The following is a 9,365-nucleotide window of genomic DNA, read 5'->3' as shown; positions in this document are numbered from 1 at the left end:
CTTCCGTGCCAATTCCATGCCTTTTCATTTTTTACAACCGGTGGCCCTTCTCAGCTGACCAATTACAGGGCAAAGTGATAAAATAATGCATTCACAGGGATGTAATTGAGCAATATATTCATTTCCTGAAAATACATCTGGTCCTTGGACAGGTGGTCGAAGGCTTACATGCGGTATTGAACATTTAGGGGGGTTTGTCCAATTCCAGAAATGTTTTTCTCTTTACATTTCAGTAGTTTTCTTTTGGCCAAATTTCCGGAATTCTGGTAATTTCTGGAAGATTTACATCCCTGTATTCACCTTCCTGTGTATATAGGCTGCAGATACCCAGTGTGTAAGGTTGCAGATATCCCATCAACCCCAGACCTGCCATCTGTCCCTCATTTTGAGGAACTGTCCCTCATTTGGGGTTTACCAAAGTGAAAATGAGGGACAGTCCTGCTTTCTGAAAATATCAGTGATGGCAAATTTAAATGTTAGAACAGCCGAAAATGATGCAAATTGCACTTTTAAAATTTTGCTATAGCATTCTCTTTAGTCTATTGTGATAAATTCAGACCTGCAAAACCTTCTCTGAATTGCACACCTCAAGTCTTTGAATTTGTCGGTACCTGGTTTGTGTACATGTACAAGGTTTTGGTCTAAATGTCCCTCTTTCTGACTTCCGTAGGTTGGCAGGTCTGCAAAGCCCTTTTAAGTAAATGAAATGACAAAACCACACACAAAAAAGCTACTTTGACAATGCATTGTTATTTTTTTACTATTCAACACCATTTATATCCGCTCATCCCCAACAAGTATAGTACAGTGATATTGGTACCAACTTTGTGATAACACAACAATACATTATTACAATACAATACATATATGCACAATATACAGAAAGCCAAAGAAATGGCAAAGCCTGCTTTACAAAGTGTCCCAAACACAATGCTGCACCATACTTTTAAAATTGTCTTGCAAATTACCTTTCACAATTTTTTTTTTAAGTATTGGTATTTGTCATAGAAATGCAATACAATTAAAAATGGACAAGTCAAGAAACTTCAGCTTTTGATTTAAAATTGATGAAAATGATCACCAAATCATTTGCTACATCATTCTATCTGGGACACACATTGACTACCATCACAGCCCTAAAGGAGCTGCTTGGCAATCAACAAATTTTTTTTGTCATGTTTAGTACAATTGAAATCATAATTTTTGTTTGATAGCATAAATCTATAACACTTATTAATATCTAGGAATTGGCCAATTTGAAATAACAATTTGACAATTAAAAACAAATGTTTCAGTGTCAACATAATACATTTTTCCAATGTTTCATTTTGCACTGAAATGCAATATTGATCATTTTATAATCTACAATACAAGCAGTGTACATTTCAAGACAATGTACTGGATAAATTTCTGTACAGCATGCAAGTAAGTATTAACCAACACTTACTTGGTTTGGATCAACAAGCAAGTCCGCAAATTCACTCCACCAGCACTTTATTTCTGTGTCCATGAATTGAACATTGCAAAACTTAACTCCCTTTATTTGGTTAGTTTATTAGTATTCTTATGCCAAATTTATACTTTGATTTGGCTAGCTTACAGCACACCAGGAAATTTGAACCAATAAACATGCTTGCATCAACTTGGTACTTAGTGACCTCATATAATGTCCATGAAGACATCAAGCTTCACCCCAAATTTGCTTTTTATTGAGAGAATAAACCAAAAGATCCAATCTGACCTATAAAAGAAACTAACATAATTTAACATTGACACCCTCCCTCCCTCCCTCCCTCCCTCCCTCCCTCCCTGCCTAAAACGTAATACTGAAATGTTGAAAATTCATCATTTTCTTCATCAATATTTTACCGATCTTTTATAAGCTTTCACCTCCTTTTAGTTTCATTTATAGGACATTTTTGTTCTTTTGATCCTTCCATAACAAAACTGTGTAGCTTGTGATGATTGTACACTTGTCGAGGCATACCTCGCATTTTTACTTCTTAGTTTTTACATTCATAGTTCCTTGTCAATTCTAGTTCATACCCCGCAAAAATATCCACTGTGTAACCTGCTATACAGTGGTGTTATTAATCATGGAGTGAAAAAAACAAGGAATTGCAACTGGTGCCAAATATGACTATTTCACCAGTTCACAAGCCTCGATCTTTCGCTTTTTATGACATGCACTTATATGCAACTATTCCAGTTGAAGCACATACACTCCAATGGAAGACATGATCTTAATCTTCACACAGGGAGTGTGAATTTCAAATGGAGTTATCTGAATGAGTGACTCCATTTGAAATCTACACCGCCTCTGTGGGAGACAAAGGTTATATCTTTCATGGGGGTGATGGATCAGATATAGTAGTACATCACCATGCTATCAATCACCCTAGATTCAGTGGTGAATATCACTAACATTTACAATGCATCCAAAACAGTCCTACACCCATTGTAACACTTCCATAGGATTTAGGCCAAGGCCTATATGTTAAAGAGTGTGGACTTCAGCTAGGTTAAAGGACTTACGATGCATTACAGATTTGAGTGAAATTCAACCATTCCCTGCTCAGATTAGTTTCCAAGTCAATGTGCCTGCTTGTATGACAGTTATCATGGGAGGAACTAGTACTTCCCAAATGTAGATTACTTCAAACACTAAATACAACAATCTGCAAGGCAATAGTAATCATTTCTGATAAAACAACAGTTCTTTGTTTTATAAACCGACCCTGTGAATATACTGAAATATTATTCAGCCTCAAAATTCAAAGCGTTTATACTAAATTCTAATAATAATAAGTAGATAGGTATAACAGCTATGAGGCTGCTTCAGATAACACTAGTCATGTAATTGCTATAGAACTTAGCTCTACCTTGTAAAATGAGAAATACAATATCAAGGGCTTATTTATAAGATACTTCTATGTTAAACCTCTATTATGCACTTAGAGAAGATAAAGTTAGTTGAAAAAAACCTCATGTCTGCAAGTGAAGTTATTCTTCTGTACATCATATGTTGTATCCTTGCCAATTGCAAACAAAAATATGGCCACACACCTATCTTAGTGCATCTTTCACATCAATTAGAAACTAGACCCTCTGTATATTGTACCCATTGCTTTTCTTTTCTTCATTATCATTCTAATACCTACTGATTTAGAGGGTGTTAACCTATACAATTGAATATATGAATACAAAAGCCACCTAAGTCCATACTTTGGCCAAATTGAGTTAAGCATGGGAAATTGTTGCTATACATAGGCCTGTCATATGCATGAAAGAACAACTCAAATTCATTCTCTGTGTCTATTGGGCATGTGAAAAATAGCATGTATGAAAGAATCACCCAATTCCATGATTTGAGTCTTGTAACACATTGATTGAAATCCAGTATGTATAAAAGTCCACTTGTAACACATTCATTGCTAGAGAATGACTTTTGAACAAAAAATGGGTTTAATAAAGGAAAGTGTGTGGTTTATATTACATGGCAGAATGCTTATCAACATTATACATACCTGTGTGCTTTATTTTGTATTATCTTACTAGTGGTAATCTCATTCTAACATTGTTGTCTTTGTATATGATTCAAAAACCACCTAAGTCCAAAATTTAAAATGAACCCCACGAAGTCCCTGAAATGCTAATCGTCATACCTAATACAGGTTAATCCACTCATTTGCACGTAAAACTTACCATATTGACCAGGTAAATCTAACTGAAGGAATTAAAATGATACACGGGTTTTTCTCTCAAAATAACTTCGCATGGACTTAGGTGGCTTTTGTATTCATGTATTCAATTGTTTACTGGAATTATACTACCATATATGAGTGCATTAAATGACCCAGTTCAAACTCAATTGCATTAGGTATTGTATTACTACATATTTTTGTTTCTTAGTTATTTGGTTCTTAGCATGTCAAGTCAGAGCACTGTGACCAACTTATTTTGATAATATATTCTCAACATTAATGGTCATGAGGGCTGTAAATGGATGGCTTTTGATGGATATGTGCATCTTGCATCCCGACAGAAGATACATAGTTCAGCTTTTCTGTTCAGTTAAAAGCAGCACACGTTGTGCCATTTGAAATCCGCACTCCCCCTGTGGAAGATTATGGAAATATCTTCCATAGAAGGAGTATGCATTTCAAATGGAATTAAGACATTAGGCAGCTCATTTGAAACACACCCTCCTTCTTTGGACGATTCAGGTTGAATCTTTCTCAGAGGGTGTATGAAATTCAAATGGAGCTGCTAGTGTGCTAATTCCATTTAAAATTCATACTCCCTCTGTGGAACATATTTCCAAAATCTTGCACAGGGGGAGTGTGGATTTTAAATGGAATAGCCCAATGAGACTGGGTGGTTTGTTTTAAAAGTGTTAAGCACACACAACAAAATGTAACCAGGGACTGCCGTTTGAGAGGAGTGAGAGCAATCACTCCTCTACAGCTCTTCTTAAGTTGCATTTGCAAGAGCGATTTATAGCTCCTTAACGATAACTCGTTAAATTCTTTATGCTTTAATTGCCACAGGTGCAAACAGCTCTTCTAAAGCTCTTCTTGAAGAGACCGGAAGAGCATTCTACAGCTCTTTTCTAATTTTCAAAAGGCAGTCCCTGGTAACATGTTTTACAATGTTATGATCAGTAATCAACACACTGATCACATAATTCACACAAAACAGCAGTGGTACATAACCATTACTTCGATGGTAAGTCAGTGTATTATTCTAATAGCTTGCGTGAAAATGTTGATGTGGATCACCATTTTGGAGCCTACTCTGTCAGAACAAGGTTTATCCATCATGTAATAGCCTACGTGATATTAGGCTATTGTCAAGACTACATTAAAGGATCAGTTGGCTAACTCTTGACTATGCTTACATACTCAGAACAATCAGAACTTGAAAATATTCAAGTTATCACAAAAAGGATACCTGCATCTCCTATGAAATGGGCTATTCCATTTAAAATCCACACTACCCCTGTGGAAGATTTTGCTTAAATCTTCCTCAGAGGGAGTATGAGTTTCGAACAGAATAGACAGTTGTGTAACTTCTATTTGAAATACTCACTCCAGTTGTGGAAGATATAGGTAAACCAGAATACAGAGGGAGTATGGGTTTCAAAATGATTAACCCGACCAATTACATTTGAAAAACATACTCCCCTGTGGAAGATATATCCAAAATCTTCCACAGGGGTAGTGTGGATTTTACCCCGCTGATCCATGTCATAACACCTCAATCACATTGATCTGGAACCATTCGCTTATGAAGATAGCCCCACTGGCTACAAATAATACTGTTTTAAAGACTCCCAGTGTTGACTATTATGCATATCTGCATCTGCTAAGATCACAGGTAAAACATGTATGCCATTATGTTAAAACAATTTTTTAATCAATCAAAGCACCAAAGTTAATTAGTCACAGCTAGCTAGTTTCAACTGGGTCGTCCTTAGATTTAACATTTTATTCCTCAATTTACAAACTCAAGGCCACTCTGTGACATCTAAAATGAATATATGTTTACATCTTTTTTTGTTATTAAAAATATACATTGGTGAGAGCCTTGGGTCAAATGTCTTATAAGGTGTCACTAGTAAACTGATTAAGTTACAATTTTAAAACACTTTACATTACAGGACTGATTCAAGACAGACTTGAAGAGCATCATGATGCTTTGGTTTAACCCCCTGAGCTCTACCTGCCGATCTAACATTACCTCTGATTGGTCAATTACATGATATCTTCATTTTAATCACCAACCAGAATGGAGCGTTGAAAATAATTCACCCCAATTTTTTTGTGTGGTGAAATTATTCTGATAATGTTGCCGATTGGTCCAATTGATAATGAAAACTTCTTTTGACCAATAGGCAGGTAGTTCTCATGGGGTTAAGACAAGTGTGTTCAGTTTCATTGCATTTGGCCTATTTGTGACTGTAAAATGAACACTTCTTTAAACCATTTTATGAAACATGCCTCAGTTAGTTTAAGATAACTTCTTTGTTTTCATTTAGTTCTTATGCTTGTTAACAACATTGCATGTTTTTCTCTTTGAAGTTCCAGAACAATTTACTGAAGTGAAACTAACTTCTAACAAAGAGTGTTGGAACTCACCAAGTCTCATGATACATCTTCTGCATTAAAATCTAAGGAATTCTTTAATTCACTAATTATATACTGTTAAAGAGTTGTATTGATTCCAAGAAATATCAAATATCGGACATACGCAGAGAAGTTGTGATGATGTAGGAAAGTGACACAAAATAGGTAGGCAAGAAGTATTTGTACAGTGGCTTGATAGCAAATAAAAAAACTTGTGTAGATAATTTAATATCATGCCGACTATCTTTTAAAAATTCTGTGTGTGGAATCCAACCAAATCCATCCACTTGTACCTAGAAATTTGTGTTTTATTTCTTTATAATGAACCAAGAAACACAGAAATACCAAAAGTTTGCCACATGTGGCAAAATAAGTCACAGGAACACTATTTTGCCTTCCATGAGCAACATGCCATCAAGTCGGAGTTGGGACTCCTTGGGCCCAATCTCTTTGGATCTAGTAAAATGAGTGTCAGTTTAGACAAAATTAATTTGAGTTCATTTCGCATGATATTAAGCCTCATTTTACAGGTTACACAAAATGCTAACAATCAAAACTGAATTTATGTGGCTAAAAAAAGGGAAGTTGAATACTTCTTGTCACCATTTATCTCAAATCCATTTTGCCAATGTTTAACTCTTTATGCTCCATCTCAGCATATGCTGCTTGCTGCTGTATTTGAACCCCCATACGGACAGTATGTGATGTACTCAGATAACCAATGTGTCTATTCTAATTGAATGTGGCCATATCCAATTATCTTCCATCCATGAATAGATAATAGATAACCAAAGATAACATGAATAGATAATCTGTACATATCAGTTTGTAATGACACAGAATAGTGCAGATGTTTTCGAAAAGAGTGCTCTACAACCCTATCAAATTACTTAACACATAAAGATGCAATGTTAAACCAATATTGAATCGTTAACAAATTTAGACCACATGATATGAAGAAGTAAAGGATCAACTTTTGCAGTCCTTTGATTCCTCACATCAATTGTTGGGGCTATGGTGCAAATAAAAAAAAGTTGATCATTGCAGAAAGTTCAATAATTTATACTAGAGAGCCAAACTATAATATATCACCAAGCAATACTGACACATTTCACAGCTCAACCTTATCAAAACAATATAGAATGGAAAAGATTTAATGACAAAAAAGAAGTCATTCACATTTTTTGAAAAGTGCAAGGGGATAACAGCAAATCATTACAAAAAAGTATTTGTCTACATGATGAATGTATTGTACAAACAAATTGAAGCTGCCTCGGTGAATGACGACACAAAAAGATTCACCAATGGAGAACAATTTATACTCATGCAAAACAAGTCTTATTATGTGGATCTTCAATCAGTAAAGCTATAAGTGGCAATTAATTCACAAGCTGATGTCAAGGTACTTTGTATCTTGACATAGCCTTATCTGTGGTGTGATCAATCAAAAATCAGTCTGAAGTTGGGCATATTCACTTTTCATTTTTCTACTTTAATGTATAAAGCATTTACAAAGTTACATTTTACAGAAAAGCTCATTGAAATTGGACAAATTGTTCCAAAGATATGAGCAGTTGACAGGTTTCCAAAACAATAGGAAAGAGAAAAAATTATTTGTTTGACTATATCTCAAAATCAATATTTCCGACTTCCTACTGATTTTGCTTGATCACATCACATATTTAAACAACAATTTTTGTAAACCTAAAACAAGGGAGGTCATTTTACTCAAAATTACAAATTGTTTGTTAAATATACCCAAGTCACTGGACAAGGTTTATAAACCCTAAACTTTATTGGGAAAGTACATCCATTCAATGGATTCACAGTGGATACTTTTTTAAATTAAATAATCTGGATTCTCAGAATCAAAAACCGTCAAAAAGATCTGAATGTAAATCAACACATCCCTGCGTGCATGAGTATATTTTGCAGAACATTGTATAGATATACAGAGGTTTACTAGAAAGGACAGAAACCCTTTTTAGTGGCTTATGTTGCCTTCAATATCTAACTACAATTCACATGCACTTGTGTCCAGGCAACAAACAACCACTGACAAAAATACAAAAGTGTTTTTTTTTTAAATTATTCTTTTTAAAATCTTTTTTACATCAATCCACATCCCACTATGATAAGAGTCTATCCCACTAGTGAATGTTGTGTTGTGTCTTTTGACAGTATTAAGAGGAAACTACACCATTGTATTGTCACCACAGAAACAACATTGGTCACCAAGTATTTTTGTTACTTTTTTTTCTTCTTTTGTATCTTTCATATATAAAAAAAGGAAACATGCATTGATAATTGTTATTATAGTGTTTGTTGTGCACAGACACCAAACAGTCATGACTTTGGTATCTACTTATGAGAACGAAATCAAAACACAACTGATGGAAAGCTTATTTTACACGGGTCACCAACTTGTTAACCAGTGGTCAAATGGATTACAACTTCCATTGAATGTACCTACCAATCACTACCTGTTAAAGTGTCCATGAAGATCCCTGCAATTTTAACTGCATACAGTGGGATGCAAGCTGGCGTGTCATGATTACCTGTAAGTTTGTATGTTGTACCACTGAACCAGTTGTACATGGAGAAGAAAAGCACTCTCTTGCTCGTAGTGAGCATACATAGCGTACGCATTGAAGTCGGGTTCCGATTGACCGATTCAATCATAACATCAAAGAAGCATACAATGCAGAGCAGTGTTAATGAAAGGAACACAAAGCTGGGCATATGTTGCTCATTAACAGGGCATGTGTGTCGATCATAGCAAGGAAGTGGCATACTTCTCTTGAATAGTCCTATGACTATATCGCTAGAGCAGGTGGCACTTCGCTGCACCATCACCATGACCAGTATACAACCAGGTACACAATTCAAAAAACTTGCCTAGCACCTGTTTCAAGTAGTTTTTGCATGAATAAGACATCAAACTTTCAAACAGTGGGTCAAGATGTAACCCAATGCCCTCTTAATAAATAGACTTGGCTACTATTGGCCATTTCCTCCAAAGATTATCCACAGTTCTGAATGGGTTGGCAAATGACACATCTTCTAATGGAATGAAACTGTTGCTGAACCCTTACATCTTCATCATACTAAGCAATCTCAAGGAATATAGCCATTTTTTAAAGATGCATTTCTGTTGCTCAATTGAAAAAGTGACTCCTGATAATTATACCAATTGAAAGTTGCTAGCATGACCTAGCTTCAAGCAACCCCTCGATA

General features: G+C 35.3%; 1 long non-coding RNA gene across 1 annotated transcript; it reads right to left on the bottom strand.

Moving 5' to 3' along the window:
• Nucleotides 1–1,881: 1,881 nt before the first annotated feature.
• Nucleotides 1,882–6,472, bottom strand: LOC140148733 (uncharacterized). The gene is made up of 2 exons (XR_011858517.1): nucleotides 3,609–6,472; nucleotides 1,882–3,550 (listed from the first exon to the last, which is right to left on the bottom strand). It is a non-coding gene; the product is annotated as an uncharacterized lncRNA (long non-coding RNA).
• Nucleotides 6,473–9,365: the final 2,893 nt, after the last annotated feature.

The sequence above is a fragment of the Amphiura filiformis genome, chromosome 3, assembly GCF_039555335.1.
Source record: "Amphiura filiformis chromosome 3, Afil_fr2py, whole genome shotgun sequence".
NCBI classification, from domain to species: Eukaryota; Metazoa; Echinodermata; class Ophiuroidea; order Amphilepidida; family Amphiuridae; genus Amphiura; species Amphiura filiformis.
The sequence above is the reverse complement of the archived record's forward strand: the minus strand, read 5'-3'. Positions and strand labels throughout refer to the sequence as shown.